Raw genomic sequence first — 25,590 nt, forward strand, 5'->3', positions numbered from 1 at the left:
TTACAACGGTGAGATGGAAAAGAGTCTCCGCCTATCTTACAGGCAGTTTGCCAGAAGACGCCCCTTCTATGTTACCGAGCCAAAGACCAAAGATCGGGACACATGTGCATGCATGGAACACGAAAATGTGCACCTGCTGGTCAACAAGCTCTGCAGCAGATTGGTGGGGCAATAAAGAGAGAAGCGGATCTCTACGTTCAAAGAGGAGGTGAGCTTCAGACGCCACAGGATCTGTATGAGATGCTGAACAATAGATTAGGCTCAAGCATCACTCACTATTGGGTCAGCAGAGAGAGCATGGAAAAGTGTGACGAGCTTGTTCCTGACAGCTTGGAGGCTGTGAAGGGGACATTTAAAATACACCAGGTTTTGTCTTCACAGCCTGCACAAATCACTCACAGGGAGGTGTCATGCTTCTGCAGGCGCTTAGAGAGGAGTCCATGTCCTTGTTACAAGCCAGTAACAGTAGAGGTGAGGAACACCATGCACCACACTGAGGATCCCCCAAGCTCTCCTCCTGAGCCACCTAGGGAACAAGAAAGTGTTGTAGATCTGTGTGACAAGTTTGTTATTGTCACTTACGATGAACCTCCTTTTGTAGGCCAGGTGCTCAAGGTTGTGGGAGAGGAAGTGCAGGTCAGCTGCATGAGGCAGTCTGGTGACAAGAACCTGTTCATGTGGCCTCAAACTGTAGACGTCATTTTCTACTACAGGAAAGATGTGCATGCTGTAATCTCAGAGCCTGAGCCAGCAACCTCACGCTTCTCGAAGCTCACTTGCCAAGATTGGGTAAAGTTTAGAAATACCTGGGTTAAAGAAATGTAGGTGATATACAGTAAACTAATATAACTGTAGGAGAGGAGAGGAAGGAGGACACAGGGCCAGATGTTTGCACTCTGTCGCTCTTTAGGAAAAAGTAAAAGAAAAATCTACCTTTTAGCATTGATTTAATCCATGCAGCTATGTTGATGGTGTTTGTTTACTTTGAAAATTGTTCTGATTTTATTCCATCTATACAACTGTTTATTTTTTTTTACTAAAATTGTTCATCCCTGTCCAATGTGAGCTCCTGAAGAATGTAATGTGTTGCACTTTAAATCATTTTTAAGGTTTTTTTTATCGTTTGTGATATTCGAATGTTAAATAGTTTAAATGTTGTTTAAATAAAATGTTTGTTCAGTTTTCTTCTGTCTAAACTGTATTGTGTACATTTTAAATAGACCTAACTACCTGCGGTTTTCTCATCATTTGGGGCGACCATCTGTCATTTGGAGTAACCAACAAATGAAAATAACTGTACTACATTCAAAACACAATATCCATCCATTTTGGCTCAAATATTAATCAATGGTATACTATAGTTAAGTAGATACTATCTGTACACATTTAAAAACAGTATTAAGGGTTTTAGATAAAAATTGGGCATTGTAACTGCATTACGAGGGAGATAGTGTCAATATAGACAAAATTTATAGAATCATAGTTTTCCAAAAGTTTAAAGGCACACATGCCTGTCCTTCTCAAACTGTCAATTTAATTAGCAATACTTGTTAAACTATTAGCAACGTTAAAGAAATATATTGATGTTCAGATAAATCATGGTCACACCAAATTTACTTTTTATAAGGCTGTGTCCTAATAATTCAAGTATAAAAACACAAAAATCTCTTTATTTGGGTTTTTTGTAATAATGAATATGTACGCTATATTACTAATGTTTTAACAATGGCCAAATATATCTTTATTTTTAGTATTTTAAAATTGGCCTATTCAAAAGTCTTATCCGTAAATGACCCAAAAATAATTAAAAATGTTCTCATTTGCTGCGAGGGATAAAAGGAAGCTTCCCTATAAACAATCTGTCTCCTACATCAACACTGTCTTTGTCAAGTTTGTCTCCTTCAAAATAAGAGTTCCGTGTATTTGGCTCATGGGTTTGCATCTTTATTTTATAATTATTACTAAGATTATAGTTAATGATGTCATCAGTCATATTTTACATTATTCTTAAATTTGAACTCTGTAAAGCACTTGGTGTTACATTTAATTCTGTGTTAATTTAAATAGCATTTTTTTAAATATCAAAGGAATGATCTAATTTGCATGTTTAAATGACATCATAATTCTCTATGGCAACGGAACATTCTAAGAGCATGTGACGGTGTGTTCTATAGTACAGAGTTCCATTTCAGTCAGACACCAGACCAAGGGAAGGCACTTGCTTTGTTTCAGAGCTTTTTCACCAACGATTTTGGAAAACAGCGACACTCATGGATTTTCTAGGAAGGAAAAACATTTTCCTGCATCAGCAGAAAGTTGAGAATCAGCCTGTTTTTAACTACAATGTAAGTAACCAACTTCATCATCCTCCCTACTGTAGAGAAAAATCATCTTTTTTTAGGTATAACTATAATCCAACTTCCATAAGGGTTGGTTTACTTTCAGGTAGTTCATTTATTTCCTTTAGAAACATAAAATTAAAAAACACACAAAATAAAACGCTTGTTTTCCTCCTTCTCCTAAACCTAACCAAAAGACGGTTATCTGTTTTCCAATGTCCTCAGAACGAAAATTGAAAAGAAAGGATCACAAGTTGTTCGACTTGATTTAGTTTTAAAAATATGAGACAAGTTTTAAACATGTTATATGCATGTATGACAAATGAGGTCAACACAGGTTTGGACGAGTGGTGAAGAACGCATTTACAGACCAGAAATCATTTCTGGGTCATGTAACTTGTCTTAGATGGAGAAACATATAAAATTGTGATGCTTGTCAGTTTTTTCTATTATCGTTCTAAGCACAATACAGACATTAGATAATGAACTGTTATCTTATTTCTTGTTTTGTTTAGGAAAGGAAACATAGGAAAAACAAGCAGTGTTTCTGTTCTTTTATTTTTACTTGGAAGGAAAGAATGAACTGCCTGGAAGTACACCGATCAGATCGTAAGATCACAAATTCATCCATCCATCCATCCATCCATCCATCCATCCATCCATCCATCCATCCATCCATCCATCCATCCATCCATCCATAAGATTTCCATTTTCTGAAACCCACTAACAACTTGTGATTTTAGTCCATATATGGATTAATTTGACAGATTGATCAGCCTACCTGTGGAAAAAAACCTCAGTGTGATGCATGCTGTCTGCAGGGCAGTAAGCACCCGACTACGATGGGTCACGTTTGCTACCATCGGCTCCAACAGCTGACATGTATCTCAGCCCATTTGTTGAAAATCTGTACCTTTGGTACAGTTTGTCATCAGGAAAGTCCAACGGGTTGGATCTGTCTCTAAAGACTCCTTCTCTCCTAAGCTCTCCCCTAACTATCCGTGCACCAACATCAACAGGATCCTCTAAAAATGGGCAGGCCATTTTTCATGAGATCTGATTGGTCAGGAGGAGGAGCTTTTATACTCGATGATCTCTTATCCAGAACATAACCTCTCTGGAGCAGGTTAGCCGTTCAGCGTCTGTGTCACTTGTGAGCAGAGGAGGTGAGGACCCATGATGCAGGCAGATCAGGCAGGAGGCATAATTGGTGCGGGCAAAAGGGTTTATTCTCCCAAAACTCAGGAACAGGAAAACACACGTTACAGGGGATGAACCACATAATAATCTGACAAAGACAACTGAAAACCAAGGGGCATATATACATAATGAGTAATGAGGAACAGGTGAAGAGAATGAGAATCAGACCAGGTGATCTAACGAGCCAGGAAAAGAAAACAGAGCACATGAGAGGAAACTACAAACTGAACTAAACATGACAAAACCAGAAACCCAAACCATGATAAAAACCTAACACAAACCAAGGAACATAAACCCAGGAACCATGACAGTTTGTTGCTGCGGTGATACAGCTTGGTAAGAAGTGAACCAGCGTCGTAGTACAGAAAACCCCGAGTTAACCCTGAAGTTACCATCATAAGAGAAAATCCAGCTTCGTAGTACAGACCTCTGGTCTGTTTAGATTAGATTAGATTAGATTAGATTAGACTTTATTATCTCACAGTGGAGAAATTCACTTGTTAGCAGAATTTGTTTCAACACATTTGATGTTAGTTGGCTGGACTTTTCAATGCAACTAGTATTTAATGTGTGGTCAGAATATTCTTGTGCATGAAGTCTCTAAACTTCTAGTCAGCTCAAAACCCACAACCTGTCCTCTTGATCCTGTTCCCTCTGACATCCTGCAGAGCATTTTACCTACAGTCAAAACTGCAAAAACCCATATTATCAACTCCTCTCTTAAATCCGGTGTCTTTCCTTCTGCCTTCAAGCAAGCTCGGGTTACCCGCTGCTGAAGCTGGCTGACAACAGGGGTGCCTCAGGGCTCGGTGCTTGTCCCTCTTCTCTTTTCATTATACACCTCCTCACTCAGTGCATCATTAGCTCTCATGGCTTCTCCTACCACTGCTATGCAGATGACACTCAGCTTTTCCTTTCTTTCACACCTGACGACACAACGTCTCAATGCGAATATCAGCATGTTGCTGATATCTCCGTATGGATGATGGATTGCCACTTTCGGCTAAATATGTCCAAGACTGAGCTTATTGTCTTTCCAGCCAATCCTTCCTTACCGCCACAGATAAGCGTGCAGCTTGACTCAATCACACTTGTGCCTAAGTTTCCTACCAGTAATCTTGGTGTCATGATAGACAACCTGCTGACCTTTAAGGACCATGTTGCCTCGGTTTCCCGGTCTTGCCGATTTGCTCTCTACAACATCAGGAGAATCAGACCCTACCTGACTGAACACACGACCCGGCTCCTGGTCCAGGCTCTGGTCATTTCATGCATTGACTACTGCAACTCCTTACTGGCTGGCCTGCCTGCATGCTCAGTTAAACCTCTGTAGATGATCCAGAACGCAGAAGCACGTCTGGTCTTCAACCAGCCCAAAAGAGCTCATGTCACTCCGCTGCTAATTGCTCTTCACTGGCTTCCAGTTGCATTCAGTTCAGTTCAGATTCAGTTGATTCAAAGCTCTGTTTCTGGCTTATAAAACAATAACCCAAATGGCTCCGGTCTACCTCCACTCCTTAATCCAGAGCTACACTCCCTCTCCACAGTTATGCTCTGCCAGTGAAAGACGCCTAGTGCTCCCACCACAAGGTGGCGCCACATCAGTAGCTAGACTCTTCTCCTCTGTTGTTCCCCGATGGTGGAACGATCTACCAAACTCCGTCCGATCTGCAGAGTCCTTATCCTTTTATCCTTTTGAGAGCAAGCTAAAGAACCAGTTGTTTAAGGAGCATTTCCACACTTAGCTTAACTATTTTACGCAACAGAATGAGTTAGAAAAATTTGTCAAGCTCTTTGGCTCAACCAAGTACTGAAGAAACTGTGTGGACTTATGCCCAAGTTGATATTGTGTGATGAAATCGTGATCTTGTATTTAAACAAAATTACTTTTTTTAATATTTTTAAATTATTATATGCACTGCCTCTAGCACTACATGACAGCACCTGGCTCCAACTGGACTCAAAGCAGTCTGACTATCACTTAATTATGACGTCCCATCTTGTTTGAATTCATGCTTGTGTTGTTCTTACTCTCAAATGTAAGTCACTTTGGATAAAAGCGTTTGCTAAATGACTGTAGAATAGAATAATAGAAGAGAAAAGAAGAGCTAAAAAATTTTTAAAAGCCAAAACTAATAAAAATAAAACAAATTATTTGGTTAATATTTTGTTTTATTCTAGTTTAATTTTATTAAGTGTGGGTTATTTTCTAATTAGGAGGCTGCAACATTTCATAACACTTGTTTTCCTCCACACGCTTCATTAATAGACATTAATATATGACTGTAAGCCAGCGCAAGATCATCCTGCACCAGCTTTGAACGTTTAATTTTTATCATGAAACAGGTGACCACCTCCTGCTCTGAATGCAGCTTTGCTGCTGCCAGAAGCCTCTTCTGATTGCTTTTGGACAGGGGAGGGGCCTGAGCAGCAGCACCCACTCATCATTGAGAAGAATAAACTACTTTCACATACGTCAGTCTATAAAAGTCTCCAATACTGAAAAAGTCGCTAGATTTGTCGCTAGTCGCTTTAAAAAAACAAACAAAAAAAAAAGGTCGCTAAGTTGGCAGTGCACCCCTTGAGGTAAGGCAGAGTACTGTTTCCCTCACCTACTGACTTTCCTCTGCACTTTGTTGTACGATAAACGGGAATATTTTTCTCACAAATACATTAAATACATTACACAGACTGTAGAGAGTCATGGTGTATAACAAATATTTCTGTAAAGTTCATATTGGCGATATGCTGAGGAACAGAAAACGGCATGTGTCACACAACCTAGTTCGTATTGGATGGCACAGTCAAAGCTGAGGCACAGCTCGCTCGTGCCCGCACCGGGGTTTCTGCACTGAATTTGATCGGGAAATACTCAAATTTGGCAATTTTTACTTAATAAACTGTCAAAAACGTGTTAGAGTCATACTGAAAATGCATTTTTAACACAAATCAGTGGAAAATATTTATTGTATATTTTTCTTTATCATGTCTGCATCAAACTGCACATGTTTCACTTCAGTTCCAACATCTATATGTCTAGATGTTGTTATCTGGAGATTGCTCAATGCTGCATGGCAAGACCGTGCTGTCATGCCACCATGTTTGACACCCTCTGGCCAATTACAATTTTTCTTTTTGGAATGCTGGAAAAGCTGCTGCAAGCCGAAGTATCTCTGCTGGGAGAGCGTCAGACTGAAGATCTGAAAGTCCCTGGTTCGATCCTGGGGTTCAGCAAATGCACAAGACCACCTGCAATGGTCACAGTGACTCTGAATCTGTGGTGTCACTGTTGTATACCTTATCATCCATTTACAATCTCTGTCTGTAAGCACAGAGGAGCCTTAAGTTTTCTAGCAGGAATCTACACATCAATTTCCATTCTGTTCCAAAGGACAACGCGCAGATTTCACGGGAAAAGAAAGTTGGCCGCTCTGTGGGAAGCTTTCCATCATAGCAGCGATAGCATTAAGGTTTGTCGTCTCACCTTATAGGTGGGAGAAGTGTTTTAATGATGTCTTTAGAGTTTTTCTCAAAGTCAAAAAGATTGAACAGGGCAAAGGCCTTGCTTGCTTCATGTATTCTGCTGATTTTACGGTGGCTGCAAATTCGAGGCAATGGTCGATAGAACGCATTTTCTGATCACGTCCTAGTTTTCTTGGGTCTGTTGCTGGAAGCTCAACTTCAGTACCACCTTAGTTTAACCCCCATCATAACTTTGGCAACCTTGGTTTGCGGACGAGATGGACCACCTGAACTGAATGGGCCGCTTTGAAAACCTTTTGCCAATCTATCTTGGAACCTCCATTTTCAGGTGGGTATCCACAATTTGTCATGTGAAATCTTGGCAACAAAATAGACCATACTTCATTTTTGGAGCAAGAATCCATACATGTCTTTCCATTCTGTTCCAAGGCAGAAAGCACTGATGTCAATGGAAAGGAACGTGGTCTTAAAAGAAGATTGGCCACTCTTCTATCAGAGGCTTTCCACCGCAGTGGTGATAGCATTAGGATTGTTATTTCACAGAAACTCCTCCCCTCCAGAGCTACTCACCATCAGTGATGATCATTTTGCAGTGTGGGAACAATATTCAAATGATGTCTTTGTATTTTTGCATGAAGTCAAAAAGATTGAAGAGGGCAAATCTAACTCAATGGCTGCCTCCACTCCTAACCAGGAGATGTGGAATTCGGTCACTAAGGGGAAACACAGCAGCAAAATCAGGCGATGCCCGGCATCTCCGTCAGCCATTCAAGCTTCAAATAAGTTTTCCATCCTGAGCGAGGAAGACTTCCCTCCTCTCCCTGATCGCAGCTTGTCTGGCTCCTCTTCAAAGCGTGATGGCTACCTGGCTTCCCCTCCGTCTTCCACAAAGGCAGTAATGAGACCCGCTTCTCCTATGGAACGTAAAAGCCAACGTCGGTCCGTGGTTGTTCGGCCTGGCTCGATTCACTTTACGCCCAGACTGGGGATGGACGTCCCTATCTCTGGCTTTAAGCAGGAGGGACATCTAGAGTCGTGCAACATGGCCGCTCTGTCCCGCAGCAAACTTTTGCCAGCTGACTCAGATGGCACTCCCGGGGCCGGCACTGGCCCTCTGCCCACCACTGATCACCTCTCTCCTGTGAACCCAGCCAGCTCTGGCTGTGCGCTCTGCTTGGGTGAAACGGGGAAGGCCGTATCTGTACAAAAACATACACCTGGTTGTCCGGAGAGCATCGTCTCAACATCTCCTCCTCCCTTGTTTGCGCCAACAACAATAATTCTGGGAGATTCCATCACCAGAAACATCAAACTTTTCAACGCCACCACACACTGTTTTCCTGGAGCCACGGCCCTGGACATCCTCGACAAACTCCCTGGGCTGCTGAACTCTATGCCATCTTCTACTGAACGCGTCATAGTTTATGTGGGAACAAATGATACAGCCTGTCAGCAGTCTGAGCTGACAAAAAAGGATTTTAGGGACCTTTTTAACCTTCTCAGCAGCTGCAGAAAATCTGTTTTTATTTCAGGTCCAATCTCAACACTAGCCCGTGGAATGGGGCGCTTCAGCAGAATCCTTCGCCTCCACACCTGGCTTTTGTCTTCCTGCAGTGCCCACAAGGTTGGTTTTATTGACAATTTTAACCTCTTCTGGAACCGGGCCTCTTTCTTCAGAGGCGACCGAGTTCACCCAAGCCCGCTGGGAAGCAGGGTGCTAGCTGCAAACGTGCAGCATGCTGTACATGCTCTACACATGACTGACTAATTACCAACCACAACACCCTACCTGCACCATTAAGCACTGTATCCCCTGCCAGCGCCCCCTATCAGTACCACCTGGCATCACCACCTACACCTGTGTCTCTCCCCATACAGTCCATAATTACGAACAGAACACAGATACTCAGTAAAAAGTCCCACAGAAGCCCTGCTAACCTCACGTCAATACAGACACTCAACAGCCCACCCAACACACACCCGGTTTCTAAGGACACTCATTCTGGTCCCCTGAATATGGCCCTACTGAACATCAGATCACTTTTAAATAAGTCCTTTCTTATAAATTACCTGATTTTAGACAACAGCACTGACTGTATGTTTTTGATAGAGACATGGCTCAGCACAGATGCCTCCATCACCCTAATTGAAGCATCACCACATATTTCACCACACCACACATTTCTGGAATGCGCCGCTAGGTGGCAGCAGCAATTGTAGTAGCTCTGTTTTTAACTTGAGATTTTTTACAATATAGCCGTCTTTTTTAAGACATCAGCTGTCAATCTGTGTCTGTTCGGGTAGATTTTTCGCGCTGGTCAGAGGCTGTGCTATACGGGAGATTTTTCTGAATATTTTTTCTTTTTTGCAAGACTTGTTATTGTGAGTCTCCATGGCAACGAGACTTGTTTACCATCGGGATCAACTGATGAAACTCTCCAAACTCAAGATTATCAGTGAAACAACACTTCAAATCCCAACGGAGTTGAAAAGAAAGAGAAGAGGATGCAGGGCAGGAGCGAGGCAGAGAGAAAAACGGTGGCGATTCAAACCGTTTCTTCCAACGGTTGTTATGGGAAACGTGAGATCGCTAGTTAATAAAATTGATGAACTTCAGGTGCTAACCAGGTCTCTTAAAGAATACAGAGAGTGCAGTATTATGTGCTTCACCGAGACATGGCTGCATGAACACATCCCAGACTGTAATGCGTCTGTACACGGCTTCAGGACGGTCCGTGCAGACCGCAATAAACAACTCAGCGGGAAGCTGAAGGGAGGTGGAATTGCGGTGCTGGTAAACCAGCGCTGGTGTCATCCTGAACATGTCACTGTTAAAGAGAAGATCTGCAATAGAGACATTGAACTGCTAGCTGTGAGTCTCCGCCCGTATTATTTACCCAGAGAGTTCACATGCGTTATTCTGGTAGCGGTATATATATTACCTGGTACCGCTCCAGACGCAGCCTGTGATGTCATTAACTCTGTAGTGGCCAGGCTTCAAACACAACATCCAAACGCATTTGTGGCGATCTCTGGAGATTTTAACAACATCTCCCTCTCTGCAACTCTACCAACTTTCCAACAGTTTGTCAGCTGCTCCACCAGAGAAAACAAAACGTTGGACTTATTTTATGCAAATATTAAAAATGCATACAGCTCCTTTGCCCTGCCACCTTTAGGAAGATCAGACCATAACCTAGTTCTTCTCTCCTCCTCCTACAAGCCCATCGTTCAGCAACAACCAGTCATTAGAAAGGCTATTAGAACCTGGTCTAATGAAGCTGAAGATGCTCTGAGAGGATGCTTCGAGGCTACAGACTGGAACGTCCTATGTGAACCTCATGGAGATGACATCAATGCCTTGACTGAGTGTGTGACAGATTATATTAACTTCTGTGTGGACAGCACCGTTCCAACAAGAACAGTGAGGTGCTTCCCCAATAACAAACCCTGGATCACCAGTGACCTGAAAAAGCTGCTGAACATCAAAAAGAAAGCTTTTAGGGATGGAGACAGGGAGTTATTGAAGTCCACACAAAAACAACTTAAAACACAAATGAAGAAGTGCAAGGAGGACTACAGGAAGAAGTTGGAAAGTCAGCTTCAGAAAAACAATGTGAGGGATGTGTGGTCAGGAATGAAGAAGATCACTGGCTTCGGGATAAAGGAGGATCAGACTGATGGAGGTCTGGACAGAGCGAATGAACTGAACATGTTCTTCAATAGGTTTAGCTCACCTCCTGCTTCAACCCCAACTAGCCACACACCCTCCATGAGCCCACAGCTTTCCTGTCACACCTCCACTCTGTCACCCTGCAGCTCAGTCAAGGACCTGGACACAACCTCATCTCCCTCCACATCAGGACTTCCTGAAACCTCCTCTGCCTCCACCTCCACTCTGTCTGTCTCCTGTAACCAAATCATGCAACAACTGGTGAAACTGAACCAGAACAAGGCTGCAGGTCCAGATGGTGTCAGTCCCAGAGTTCTCAAGACCTGCTCAAAACAGCTATGTCCAATTCTCCAGCACCTGTTCAACACCAGCCTGAGCCAGAGAAGAATCCCGGTGCTGTGGAAAACATCCTGCCTTGTTCCAGTGCCTAAAAAACCACAACCAGCTGAACCAAAAGACTACAGACCAGTCGCCCTGACATCTCACATCATGAAAGTCCTGGAGAGACTCTTACTGGCTCACCTCAGCAAGCAGGTGAACACCTTTCAGGACCCATTACAGTTTGCATACCGTAATGGGCTTGGGGTTGAAGATGCCATCATATACCTGCTTCAGAGAGCCCACTCTCATCTGGACCAGTCAGGCAGCACTTTGAGGGTCATGTTCTTTGATTTCTCAAGTGCTTTTAATACGATTCAGCCTGCTCTGCTGTGTGAGAAGCTGCAGAAATTCCAGGTGGATCCCTCCACAACCACCTGGATTTACGACTACCTCACAAACAGACCATAGTTTGTGAGACTGAAAGGTTGTGTGTCTGAGATGGTGGTCAGCTGCACTGGAACACCACAAGGGACTGTACTTTCACCATTTCTATTCACGCTGTACACCTCAGACTTCCAGTACAACTCTGAGTTCTGTCATCTGCAGAAATACTCTGATGACTCAGCAGTTGTTGGGTGTATCAGTGATGGACAAGAAGCAGAGTACAGAGAACTGGTCGGTCAGTTTGTGAAATAGTGCGGTGACAATCATCTCATCTTGAATACCAAGAAAACAAAGGAGATGATTGTTGACTTCAGGAGGAACAAGAACACACATAGAAGTGTTTCCATCATGGGAGAGGAGGTGGAGGTGGTGGAGGAATACAAGTACCTTGGAGTTCAGCTGGACAACAGACTTGAGTGGAAAAGCAACACTGAGTACATTTACAAGAAAGGTCAGAGCAGACTCTACTTCTTAAGGAAGCTGAGATCTTTTAACGTCTGCACCAAAATGTTGCAAATGTTCTACAGGTCTGTTGTTGAAAGTGCAATCAGCTTTGCAGCAATCTGCTGGGGCAGCGGCATCAGAACCAGAGACTTGAAAAGAATTAAGAAACTGATCAAGAAAGCCGGTTCTGTGCTTGGAGTAACTCTGGAGCCGCTGGAGTTGATCATCAAAAAAAGAATTCTGTACAAGCTGACGAAGATAATGGAAGATCCTTCACACCCTCTACACAACGCCGTGACGAAACAACAGAGTGTGTTCAGTGGGAGGCTTGTTCAAGTCCGATGCAAGACAGAGAGATACAGAAGATCCTTCCTTCCAGCAGCTATCAGGCTGAAGAACAAAGCCCTTAATTAATTAATGTGATTGTTTAAAAAAAAAAAAAAAAAAAAAAAAAAAAAAAATACTACTACTACAATATTGAATTTCCCTTTGGGATTAATAAAGTATTTTTCATTCATTTCATTCATTTTCATTCATTCATAACTACATGTTCACACATGTGGCCAGGAAAGGCAGAAAGGGTGGTGGGACAACCTCTATCCTGTCATCTTCCATTGGTTTTAAAGACATTTCGTTTGAAGAATACTCCTCTTTTGAATATCACACCATTGTTTTCAGCAGCCCACCTGTCCTTGGAGTAACAGTATATACACCTCCTGGAAGATGCTCATCATTCATAACAGACTTCTCAGAGCTGCTCTCAATCAACCAGTATGAGAGGATTGTTATTTTAAGTGATTTTAATTTGCACATAGATAATCAGTCAGACTCTTTCCCCCAGGACTTTTTAAATCTTTTAGACTGTATGAATTTTACCCAGCATGTCAGAGTACCCACACACAACAAGGGCCACACGTTAGACCTTGTTATTACTTATGGACTGTCTACCAACATAACATCAGTTGTTGATTTAGGTATTTCTGACCATTTTTGTGTCTTTTTTAAGGTTGAAGGTTTTATGAAACAAGCTATTCCTGAACGGATTATTAGGAAACGCTGTCTTAATGCTGAAGTGGCTGCAAACTTTACTGATCAACTTTACAGCGCCCCAGGTTTTTTTTTCACCTTCATCCTGTGATTTTATTGTTGACCATTTTAATACTAAATTACGTGCTACCCTGGATAAAGTGGCCCCACTAAAACTGAAGAAAGTAACAACAAAACCAGCTCCTTCCTGGAAAACTGAAGATATCAAGAGGTTAAAAAGGAACTGCAGAATAGCAGACCGGAGGTGGCAAAAAAACAATCTAACAAGAAATTATCAAATTCTACATGAACACTTATGTATTTACAATGAGGCTGTTAGAATATCAAGACAGGCCCACTTCTCCAAACTCATAACTGAAAATAAAAACAAATCAAGCGTCCTCTTCTCCACAATCAATCCTAATTAACCCTGTTTCTAACAATCCTGCTGATACACCCACTGATGCCAGGTGTGAAGAGTTTGCAGCCCATTTCAGAGATAAAGTAGAGAAAATTAGATCTGACCTGCATCAGATTTTAAATGGTCTGGGGTTTTGACTATCTGTGGGGAAACACTGGAGAGTTTTGCCCTCGTTGATGCTGCAATGCTTAGGGATGTTGTTTCACAGTTAAGATCTGCAACTTGTATTTTAGATCCCATCCCTACTGCCTTTTTTTAAAACTGTCTGTGGCTCTTTTGAGGAGGATTTACTGGGCATTGTGAATTGCTCTCTCCAGACGGGTGTCTTCCCTTCCTCCCTAAAGACAGCCATGGTGACCCCTGTTCTGAAGAAGAGCAATTTAAATGCTGCAGTTCTTAACAACTACAGACCAGTCTCCAACCGTTTTTAAGCAAAATTTTAGAGAAATCTGTTTAAAAAAATATTTTTTTACCTCACACAATAAATTTGAGAAGTTTCAGTCAGGTATTAGGACCAATCACAGCACTGAGACGGCACTGGTCAAGGTTGTGAGTGACCTTAGGCTCAATACTGACATGAAAAAACTCTCTGTCTTAGTGGTGTTTGACCTCAGCGCAGCCTTTGACACGGTTGACCACACTATTCTTTTAAACAGACTCCACGACATGGTTGGCCTCACTGGTACTGTTTTTAACTGGTTTAAATCCTATCTAACAGATAGAGAGTTCTCTGTTAGCATGAAGGAATCCTCGTCCAAGAGATATAGACTGACCTGTGGTGTACCCCAAGGCTCAGTTTTAGGCCCCACCCTTTTTAATTTTTACATGCTTCCTCTTGGTGATGTCATCAGGAGACACGGCATAAATTTCCACAGCTATGCTGATGACACACAGTTATATGTGGCCGTGACTCCTGATGAGCACAGGCCCATTGATGCCCTGTTAGATTGTATTTTAGATATCAGAGGGTGGATGGCAGAAAACTTCCTGCAGCTCAACCAGGATAAAACAGAAGTTTTAATGATTGGACCTGAAGTTGAGAGAGTGAAACTGGAGGCCAAACTGAAAACAATAGCACTCAACCATTTAAATCAAGTAAAAAACCTGGGAGTGATTTTAGACCCAGATCTCAGTTTTGAGCCCCATATTAAAAACATAACAAAGACTGCTTTTTATCATCTGAAGAACATCTCCCGCGTCAGGCTGTTTCTCTCTCGAGCCAGTGCAGAGACACTGATTCATGCTTTTATCACATCAAGATTACATTACTGCAATGCTCTTCTTTCTGGTTTTCCAAAGAAGTACCTGAACCAGCTGCAGCATGTACAGAACGCAGCTGCACGTCTGTTGACAAAGACCAGAAAAAGGGCCCATATTACACCAATTCTAAAGTCTCTGCACTGGCTCCCTGTCAGCTTCAGAATTGATTTTAAGATTCTTTTATTGGATTTTAAGTCTCTTAAAGGTCTTAGCCCACCTTATTTATCTGATTTGCTTCTATCTTAGGAGCCCACTAGACCCCTCTGGTCCTCTGGTACTGGCCTTTGAACTGTTCCCAGAGTAAAAACAAAAACCCACGGCCAGTCCTCCTTTTATTTCTACGGCCCTCGTATGTGGAACAGCCTGCCTGAGGACGTGAGGGGAGCACATAGTGTGGATATTTTTAAAAACAGACTCAAGACCCAAATTTCTTTTTCTACTACTATTGTATTTATTCATTTATTTATTCTTAACACAAAGGCTGTATTTTGCTTCTATTCCTCTACCATTTATGTATTTGTTTCATCATTTTGTATTCTCTTATTTCGTGGGTTTTCTTATTTTATAGGACTGAGAAATATTATTTTTATTCTCAGGGTTGGTTTTTTAGATTGTTTAGATTTGGTTTTATAGTGTTTTATCTCAGTGTTTCCCCACACTACAAGACTCCAGAATTTAAGACAGCGTTTCCTCTTAACTTGCTTTTACCCTCTGTGTTGTGTGTGTGCTGAATGGAAGGGGTGGGGGGTGGCCTTCTTGTTTTTGGGTTGGGGTTCTGGGGGATTTTATTTTATTCTCTGTAAAGCACCTTGAGTTGCTATTTTTATGTATGAAAGGTGCTATATAAATAAAGTTTGATTTGATTTGATTTGCTTGTTTCATGTATTCTGGTGATTTCGCAGTGACAGCAAATGGGAGCAAATGGTCAGTAGAACGCATCTCTTGGTGTCTTCCTCGTTTTCTTGGGTCTAGCTCAACTTCAGTACCACCTTAGTTGAAGCCCCATCACAACTTTTGCGACACTGGCTTTTCTGATAAACTGGATCTTTCAAACTTTATGTGTCACTTTATAAAAGAAGATAAAGGACCCCTGTTCTGCAGCTCCTTGACCACAAAGACAAACACAAAGGTACAAAAAGTAAAGGAAACTACCTTATAAGGGCCTGGGTAGCTCAGATGGCAGAGCATCAGACTTTTAATCTGAGGGTCCAGGGTTCAAGTCCCTGTTCAGGCGTATAGAAATGATCTTTCTCAGTTCATTGCTCAGCCCCACCATTCCCTCTTTCCTTGGCCCTTAAAGGCTGAATAGTTGTGGTTTTTTCCTTAAAAATAATTTAAAATGTTCTCATTTGCTGCGAGGGATAAAAGGAAGCTTCCCTATAAACAATCTGTCTCCTATATCAACACTGTTTTTGTCAAGCTTTTGTCCTTCAAAATAAGAGTTCAATGCAGGAATAACTTGGGTGCACCGTGTTGCTCTTTCTAACTTCCTGGTTCCTTAACCAATCATATACGACTCCCCACGGTTACCTAACAACAACAACTGGTATTCATTCTAAACTACTAGTAAAAGAACCGGACCAGAAATAGTTTCAGAAAAACCTAAAAAGCCTCGGCATCCTGCTAAATAAGCAAACGGCCAAACATAGAATAAAACGAGGATCAATTTTGGAGGATCTTTTGAAAGGTGGAGAAGTCTGAGCTGGCAAAGTTTCTTATGTATTAGTGGAGTAAATTGGTGGGCTATTAGTTTACAACAACAAATGTAATGATGTTTGGGCCAAGTGAATACTGTGTTTGTCCTTATAAACTTATGAAATTACTATCAAATTAATTCATTAAGTGAGACTAAGGGAAAACTGCCGCTGTGTGGCATTTGTTGATTAATGTGGGCTTTGTTTACACTATTTCATGCAAACGTAAATTAGCGCTTGAAATTAGTGCTAGCATTGCAAGGCATAGCAAATTAATGTGTGTGTGTGAATCATCTTCACTCCGCATCATGGTGTTTGCTGGCGCTATGTTCTCCCTCCTTCATAGACTGTATATAAAAGAACCATCCACGCACAAACCTACGTACAACTCTCCGAGGGGGAGGAGGGGAAGAATGCTCTCCGTGTTTTTCTGTTTTTCTGTGTTTGAAACGCTCTGTTCGACCTTTACATAAGTACACCCTCTGGCCAATTACAATTTTTAGGCAATGTTGGATAAGACGCCATGACATCATTATTCAATATAAATCCCTCAATTTTCATCCAATCACCATCACACTTACAGTTTTTTTTTTTTTTTTTTTTTTTTAACCCTGTCCTGTCCAGCATCCTAACATACAGAACGGTGGTCTGTGTGCCATATTTTGCTTGACAGATTTGCTCTCCCAAGGGAGACATGTTATATACATTGCTGCCCTTGATATTTTTATTATTTTTATTCTTATCTTATTTTCTTTAGTCTTATATGTCAGTGCCGAACTTGACAGGGAGATAGAGGAAGAGAGAGAAAAAAAAAGGGAGAAAAGGACAGGATTAAAATCCGGAAATAACTGTTGTCTATGCTGCCTAGAACATATCACAAAAAAACAACAACATAAACTACCACAGTACTACATGATACCGAAAGACAGATAGAATGATGATAATATAAAAAATTACAATAGTCATCAAACGTACCTGCAGATGAACGTACCAACACACAAACATCAACTACATCTAGTGAGAAGCGGATGGAGAGACGAGCACGTTTGTGAGCATGCACGTGTTAATATGCATGTGTGGCCATGCAACAAGGAGGAAATGTGTACCCGCAAGGGGGCCGCGATCACGCTGCACCCCGAAGCATCAGCGGGGGACGGGGGGAGCCCGAGGCCCCAAAGGCCAAGCAGATCCACAGAGTACCAAGCCCGGGACAGCCAAAGCAGACAGAGCAGCGGCCCACCCGGTCCAGAGCAGAGGGGCCCCCAGACCGGAACCCCCGGCGCGACGGGGCAGGGGCACCGGGCAGCCCAGGGCGATGGCGAGCAGGCCCAGCGGGCGCCAGGCGCTGCGGCGCGGGCCGCACGGAGGGCAGGCGCCCCACAGGCCCAAGGGCCACCCTTTGCCCCCAGCAAAGCCCCACCCAGGAACCCGACGGGGCCCGACCGCCCCAGGCAAAACCACACTTACAGTTTTTAATCAGGGTCTGGTCCTGAACAGATACATATAACTAATTCTGGTCTCGGCCTAAGTCCCGCCCACTTAAAACAGGAAGTGCCTTTTTCAGACACCGGGGTCCCTCTCCTCAGGAATGAACCTCACACACTCAAAAGTGCTTCAGATCAGCTCAAACCCTTTCATGACACTACAGGAAAAAAACCTCAATTTCCTTCATCAAGCAGAACCATGGCGAATGGTATCCACCATTCTTCCATTAAATTCCATTCTTCCATTCCATTAAATTCCATATTTAATTTATCCTCTCCAACCACTGCAATGACTGACATTGATGAAATTCAGCATATTAATACAACATCCCAGGACAAAAAAATGGCCTCTTCTTGTCCAGATGTTGTCAACGCCATAGCCCCAGCCCCTGGAAACAGGAAGTCCCATCATTTTAACCCTTTAATACCTGTAAAACTAATTCAAACTCATTAATATCATCCTTCATGAACTCATGGTTGAAAATATGACTAACTTCTTGCAGTATCATCATCAAAGTGGCTTCCTGTCATGGTTATATCATTTGCCATGAAGCAGGAAGTGGCTCTAACCCTGCCGTTGGTTGACCAATGGAGGTGATATTTTCCTGTTCTTGTTAGAGTTCCAACCTGAACATGGTTCTACGTGAAAAACGACTATAGCGCCACCCAGTGGCCATGTGGAATTTAATCATGCTCTGGTTTGTGAGAATTCAACACAATTTGTAAGAAACATCATGAACGCTTCAGATGTCATCACTGGTCAGACTGAGGTGCAAGTTGATCCTCTCATGAGGAAAATCACCACTTAATGAAGATAACCTCTTGAAGAATGGGCATACGGCGAGAGCGGCTGTGCAGAGGTTGCCGGCTGATGGGTCGGTGCAATAGGCCGGAGTGGTGCCGTAGGTGCGAGGGTCTTCATCGCTGCTTGCAGCTTTAATTAATAATACTCCTGGATCAATGACCCCGTTTTCAGCACATTTTCGGATGAACACAAAAGTTTCAGTAGCCTAAAGTTAATGTTATTTGGCTCATGAGTTTGCATCTTTATTTTATAATTATTACTAAGATTATAGTTAATGATGTCATCAGTCGTATTTTACATCATTCTTAAATTTGAACTCTGTAAAGCACTTGGTGTTATATTTAGTTCTGTGCTAATTCAAATAGCATTTTTTTAAATATCAAACGAATAATCTAATTTGCATGTTTAAATGACATCATAATTCTCTATGGCAATGGAACATTCTAAGAGCATGTGACGGTGTGTTCTATAGTACAGAGTTCCATTTCAGTCACACACCAGACCAAGAGAAAGCACTTGCTTTGTTTCAGAGCTTTTTCACCAACGACTTTGGAAAACAGCGACACTCATGGATTTTCTAGGAAGGAAAAACATTTTCCTGCATCAGCAGAAAGTTGAGAATCAGCCTGTTTTTAACTACAATGTAAGTAACCAACTTCATCATCTTCCCTACTGTAGAGAAAAATCATCTTTTTTTAGGGATAAATATAATCCAACTTCCATAAGGGTTGGTTTACTTTCAGGTAGTTCATTTATTTCCTTTGAAACATAAAATTAAAAAACACACAAAATAAAACGCTTGTTTTCCTCCTTCTCCTAAACCTAACCAAAAGACGGTTATCTGTTTTCCAATGTCCTCAGAACGAAAATCGAAAAGAAAGGATCACAAGTTGTTCGACTTGATTTAGTTTTAAATATGAGACAAGTTTAAACATTGAAGTTTTAAAATATTCTTTGTTGGCTTTAAAAGATTTGTTCACCACCTGTAAATCAATGATCAGAAGGAAGAGTATTCAAAAATCCACATTTTTAAAAGAAGGCAAAAACACCAGAGTTTGAGTAGAATTGACAATTCTTTGTTAAGCCAGTAATAAGAAAACAATACATATCTTCTCGAGAAGGAGGCCTGTTAGCCTTAGCATCTGGTCCACTAATACACAGAAGTGTCGGGAACCTTCGGTTCAGCCAAAAGACCCGCCTACCTAAATTAGCCTCCTCATTTATAGTGATACAAAGCATTGTGTCTATGTGCGGGCATGTGGTGCACATTTATGTGAATGTGTATTTTGCAAGGTGGTCCCTCCTTCTTCCAGGAATTTGATTCCTCCAGGTCCTTCGTCTGAGGTGCGTCAGAGCTGAAAGGAAAAAGATACTATGCTCTGCTTCACTATCTTTTTCTGCCTTTCTACTGACTCCCTTGTACTTTTTCTCACAATATTCACACAAAGGCTATTCTTTTAATGATTTCTGAGTTACTGGGAAATTCCGTTCTGCTAGGAGTGAATAGATAAGCAAAGAGATGTACCAATATTTAGATTACTCCCTAGTGGCCATCCAGAACATTGTCAAGGCCGCTAATTGTCAGCTGTTTTCTCAGTATTGAACTCAGTAACCTTATATGAGTTTATGTGAATGCACTATCTGTAACCTGCAAAGCAATGATAACAATTAAGCTGTAGTTCTATTAAAAGCAAAGCCTAATGCATGTTACTAAAATCTAAGGATAAAATGTAAATGAATAAATGAATAAGAATGCTTAAATGAGTAAATGAATCAAAATGAGTAAATGAATCAAAATGCTTATAAAATATTTGCAACAACTCCCCCTGTTGGACTGAAGGAACCCTTCAGTCCACTAAACCATCCTCCTGTGTGGTTAACCCTTAAATAGCAACTGTACGAGAGATCCGTTGTCTCCCGGAGCTTCAAACCCTCATCAGCCAACACAGTACTGTTTGTACCTTTAAGCAGGAAGTCAGCTGCAGAAAACATGGTTAAGGGGTCTCAAACCTCTGTGTCCTCCCCTGACAGTTCTCCATCCAGGGGGTCATCAGAGTCCAGCAGGGACTGGACCTCCAGAAGGGGAAACTGAGCTGAATAAGGCGGTGGAGGAGAATACTTTTTGTCAACCGCAGCCTGAATAGAACGCTCACAGAGAGAACAGATTAGTGTAATACAACAACAACCACAGATCAATTTCATCTTAAAAATCGGCTATGAAAAAAGAAAAAACAAAAACAAACATGGTTCAGTTCCAAATTTTGTCTTAAAATAAAACTTATGTCTGATATGATTTTAACATCTGCTTAATTGTTTTCAGTGAGAACATGACTTCTCATCTGTTCAGAGTTTTAAATTAATGCCTTTGCTGTAAATACAACAGTGTCCAGGTTCATTATCTGTCATTTAAGGAATGTATGGAAATAAGACCTGTCCTCTTAGCTAATAAGACCTGTCATTTATAGCTTTGTGTGGTTCAGCACACCATCTCGGAAAGGGGGTACTTTATAATTATTTATTTATTTATTTTTCTAAAGACAACTAAAATGAATAAAATAAAGAAACTTGCCCTATTATCTTAAACAGTACTGTACTACAATACAATTTTAGAATATAAAAATATTAAATTTCATTAGCTCCCAAAAAGGTCTAAGAAAGGAAGAAATTTAAATATCAAATGAATAGTAAACAGTAGTTTTTATAATCTCTGATGATGCTCTCAATTCCTGTGTTTCTATTTCCTTCAGTCCCTCCTGTTCTGAGAGTAGCATCTGAAATAGCTGTGGTCGATAGCCAGTGATGTTTTTTGCTGCTTTGTCTGCTGCTGCGTTTCCTCTGGCTTGCCTGTCCTGGCTTTTTGTGTGTGCTCTGACTTTAACAACTGCCACTTCTGTGGGTTCTAAGAGAGCCTGTGCCAAGTCCTTCATGAGTTTGGCATGTTTAATAGGTTTGTGAGTGGATGTCAGATATCCACCTTTTTCCCACTGTGGAAGTTCCATATGTACAGCATTTATAATGTAAGCAGAATCTGAAAAAATATTCACTCTTCTATGTTTTGCATATTTTAAGGCAGCAATGATAGCTTTTAGTTCAGCTTTTTGTGCTGACTTGTGTTCATCTGTAATGATTTCAGCTAGGACGGTTTCAAACTGTCCTTCTTTTCCCTGTGTATTTACAGCTTGGACCACTGCCAATCCGGCCCTTAACTCCCCCTGTACACCCCTGAAACAACAACCATCTGTAAAGAGTGAGAGATCAGGATCAGAAAGAGGTGTGGCATACAGGCCAGGGCGAAAAGATGAAAGGGAGATAACTCTGGGCACACAGTCATGTGATTCTCCATCAGGGAAGGCCTCAGCAGCATTAGAACGGGTGGACTCAAAGGTGATATGGGGCTGACACACAATGCGGGAAATTTTTGTGCGTCTAAGAGGAGAAAGAGTGAAAGCTGAAGAGTCCAACAAAGCTCTAACTCCATGAGGAGTGTGTACAGTGAGAGGATGACACTGAACTACAGGAGCAGACTTCACCAGTAGAGCAGCGACAGCTGCAGTAGCGGTGACACAAGTTGGCTGTCGGACCTCCATGGGGTCAAGTGTGACACTGTCATAACGAAGGATATTGCGTGATCCCTCCTTAAGTTGATACAAGACAGAATGAGCATGTTTCCCTGACAATGAGGTGTCCAAGTGAAAAGGTAAGGAGTAGTCAGGTCTGGCCAATGCAGCCGCAGAGGCCAGATCCTGTTTAAGGGAAATGAAGGCTTCCTCAGCTGTAGTAGTCCATGAGAGTGTGGCTTTAAGATTACAGTGCCCAGCCTCTGTGACCATGTCTCTGAGAGGACTGGTGCGCTCCGTGTATGAGGGGATATGATTTTTGCTATATCCCACTAAGCCAAGAAAAGAAAGCATGTCCTGAACAGTAAGAGGTTTGTTAGCATGAAGAATGGCATTCCTGTGATCAGGAGAGACAGTCAGATTCTGGCCAGAAATAAGACGTCCCAAAAACAGAACTTCAGGTCTGCAAAACTGCATTTTATCTTTTGAAACTTTGAATCCACCATCTGCCAGTTTCTGTAGCAGGGACATGGTGAGGTGAAGACAGCTTGTCATATCCGTTCCAGCCACTAGGAGGTCATCTACGTACTGTAAAAGAGTGGTACCTGGAGGAATATCCAAGTCCTCTAGAAAAGTTCTGAGACATTGGTTAAAGATCCCAGGGCTCAGAACCCAGCCCTGAGGAAGAACACGATAAGTGTATTGCTGTCCTTCGAAGGTGAAAGCAAAGAGAGGTTGAACTGATGGGTGGAGAGGAATGTGAAAGAAAGCATTCTTCAGATCAATGACAGAGAAAAACTGGAACTGGGAGGTGATGGAGTTCAGGCAGGTAGGGGGGTAAGGGAATTTAGGCCGTTTTTGGCACTTTCCCTTACAAAATGAATGGACTTTTCCAAGCCGTGTACGGGTTTGTCCACGGAACGGAGACAAATCGATTTGTCATCGAGCTCGTGTACACTTTTCTGCGTTTTCGGGACACGTCCCTGACTCGTGGACAGATCAATAGGGGGCGACAGAGCTCCACGGTGACGCGAACTGGAATTTGTGTACGCGGTCAATGATTCCTGTCCCTGGACTGGAGTTTGTGTCCACGGTCAATGACCCGAGACCCCCGAGCGTCCTCGAACTGCAATACGCGTACACGAGCAATGATTTCATGTCCCCGATGTGGACTATGCGTACACGACCTGTAATGGAGACCCCAGACCCCTGGCCTTTGATCAGGCGGTCCACGAACTGGAATTAGTGTACACGTGCAATGATTTCGTGTCCCCGATGTGGAATATGCGTACGCGACCTGTAATGGAGACCCCTGACCCCTGGCTTTTGATCAGGGGGTCCACGAACTGGAATTAGTGTACACGTGCAATAATTTCGCGTCCCCGATGTGGAATATGCGTACACGACCTGTAATTGAGACCCCAGACCCCCGGCTTTTGATGGGAGGGGCCCCGGGGAGGGGTCCGGGTGTCCACGAACTGGAATTTGTGTACACGTGCAATGATTTCATGTCCCCGATGTGGAATATGCGTACACGACCTGTAATCGAGACCCCAGACCCCCGGCTTTTGATGGGAGGGGTCCCGGGGAGGGGTCCAGGTGTCCACGAACTGGAATTTGTGTACGCGAACTGTAATGGTAGCCCGGGACCCCCGGCTTTTGATGGGAGGGGTCCCGGGGAGGTGCGGGGAGGGGTCCGGGTGTCCACGAACTGGAATTTCTGTCCGCGAACTGGAATTTCTGTCCACGAACTGGAACTGTTGCCCGGGACCCCTCGGTTGTCCACGGGGAGGGGTCCGGGTGTCCACGAACTGGAATTTCTGTCCGCGAACTGGAATTTCTGTCCACGAACTGGAACTGTTGCCCGGGACCCCTCGGTTGTCCACGGGGAGGGGTCCGGGTGTCCACGAACTGGAATTTCTGTCCGCGAACTGGAATTTCTGTCCACGAACTGGAACTGTTGCCCGGGACCCCTCGGTTGTCCACGGGGAGGGGTCCGGGTGTCCACGAACTGGAATTTCTGTCCGCGAACTGGAATTTCTGTCCACGAACTGGAACTGTTGCCCGGGACCCCTCGGTTGTCCACGGGGAGGGGTCCGGGTGTCCACGAACTGGAATTTCTGTCCGCGAACTGGAATTTCTGTCCACGAACTGGAACTGTTGCCCGGGACCCTCGGTTGTCCACGGGGAGGGGTCCGGGTGTCCACGAACTGGAATTTCTGTCCGCGAACTGGAATTTCTGTCCACGAACTGGAACTGTTGCCCGGGACCCTCGGTTGTCCACGGGGAGGGGTCCGGGTGTCCACGAACTGGAATTTCTGTCCGCGAACTGGAATTTCTGTCCACGAACTGGAACTGTTGCCCGGGACCCTCGGTTGTCCACGGGGAGGGGTCCGGGTGTCCACCAACTGGAATTTCTGTCCGCGAACTGGAATTTCTGTCCACGAACTGGAACTGTTGCCCGGGACCCTCGGTTGTGGGCGGGAGGGGTCCGGCTGTCCACGAACTGGAATTTGTGTACGCGAGGTGACATTTTGCCCAAAAGTGCTCCGATCGGGCCGGCGTTCGCAGGGCACCCTCCGGGGAACGCTGAGAGCGCCCCCTAGCGACGGCAGCTCGATCCGAGCAACTTTTGGCCAAAAGTGGTCCGGGGTCCCGTTTGACCTGGGATTCCTGTTCGGGCCACCCCCCCGATGCTGCCTACCAAACGCCAGCCCCCCCGGACCTTCTCAACCGGAGAAACGGGCGTCGGAAGAAGAGAAAAGGCGTACGCGAGCAATGCATTTAGTAAGGGAAACGAAGCTTTGAACCTGCGTATTTCGGGGCCCCTCGGTCCCAGACGTCTGGAACCACCTCAGATCGCTTGACACGGGCTCCTGCTACCACCGGGAGGCCCTTTGGAGCCCAAAAAAAATGCGGGGCAAAGGGGCACCCCGGGGCACCCCGAGCCAAAAATGCGCCAACCAGTGCGCATCTGTCGTCCCGAGGTCCCCAGGCGATTTGGGGTGGTTTCGACCCTCGGGGCCCGAGATGGGGGGCGTCAAAAATCTGCCCCTCCGAATCCCCTCCTAATCACAGATTCAATGCAGCTTGCACTGTTTAATTGATTTGACCTTTCACCTACTTAACAATTAAGGCCATAACTTTTCGGTTCTCGGTCCGATCGGGGTCAAACTGGACGGGGGTCATCGGGGGGGCGTGCCGAGCGGGCCGCCGTTGCCGCGGCGACGCTAGCACGCTCGGAAAAGGAAGTAGCCTCGGGGAGGGTTTGGGGCCCCCAGCTCTGGGATTCTGACAGGGGACTTGGAGAAAGGGCCAGCGGTCCAAATTTGGTGAAAATTGGACAAAATTTGTCCAAAAAAATAAGCGTCCACGTCCAATGCATTTCCCATTGACGGTACCCTACCGACAACACCCATTCATTATTATAGACACGTGG

General features: G+C 43.5%; 1 long non-coding RNA gene and 1 other non-coding gene across 2 annotated transcripts; one reads left to right on the forward strand and one right to left on the reverse strand.

Annotated features, from left to right (window-relative positions):
• The first annotated feature begins 15,772 nt into the window (after positions 1-15,772).
• trnak-uuu lies at positions 15,773-15,845 on the forward strand. Its single transcript has one exon. It is a non-coding gene; the product is annotated as a tRNA-Lys (tRNA).
• A 5,014-nt stretch (positions 15,846-20,859) lies between these two features.
• On the reverse strand, positions 20,860-23,479 carry LOC121635368. The gene is made up of 3 exons (XR_006009441.1): positions 23,469-23,479; positions 21,189-21,310; positions 20,860-20,871 (listed from the first exon to the last, which is right to left on the reverse strand). It is a non-coding gene; the product is annotated as an uncharacterized LOC121635368 (long non-coding RNA).
• Positions 23,480-25,590: the final 2,111 nt, after the last annotated feature.

This window comes from Melanotaenia boesemani, chromosome 24, assembly GCF_017639745.1.
Source record: "Melanotaenia boesemani isolate fMelBoe1 chromosome 24, fMelBoe1.pri, whole genome shotgun sequence".
NCBI classification, from domain to species: domain Eukaryota; kingdom Metazoa; phylum Chordata; class Actinopteri; order Atheriniformes; family Melanotaeniidae; genus Melanotaenia; species Melanotaenia boesemani.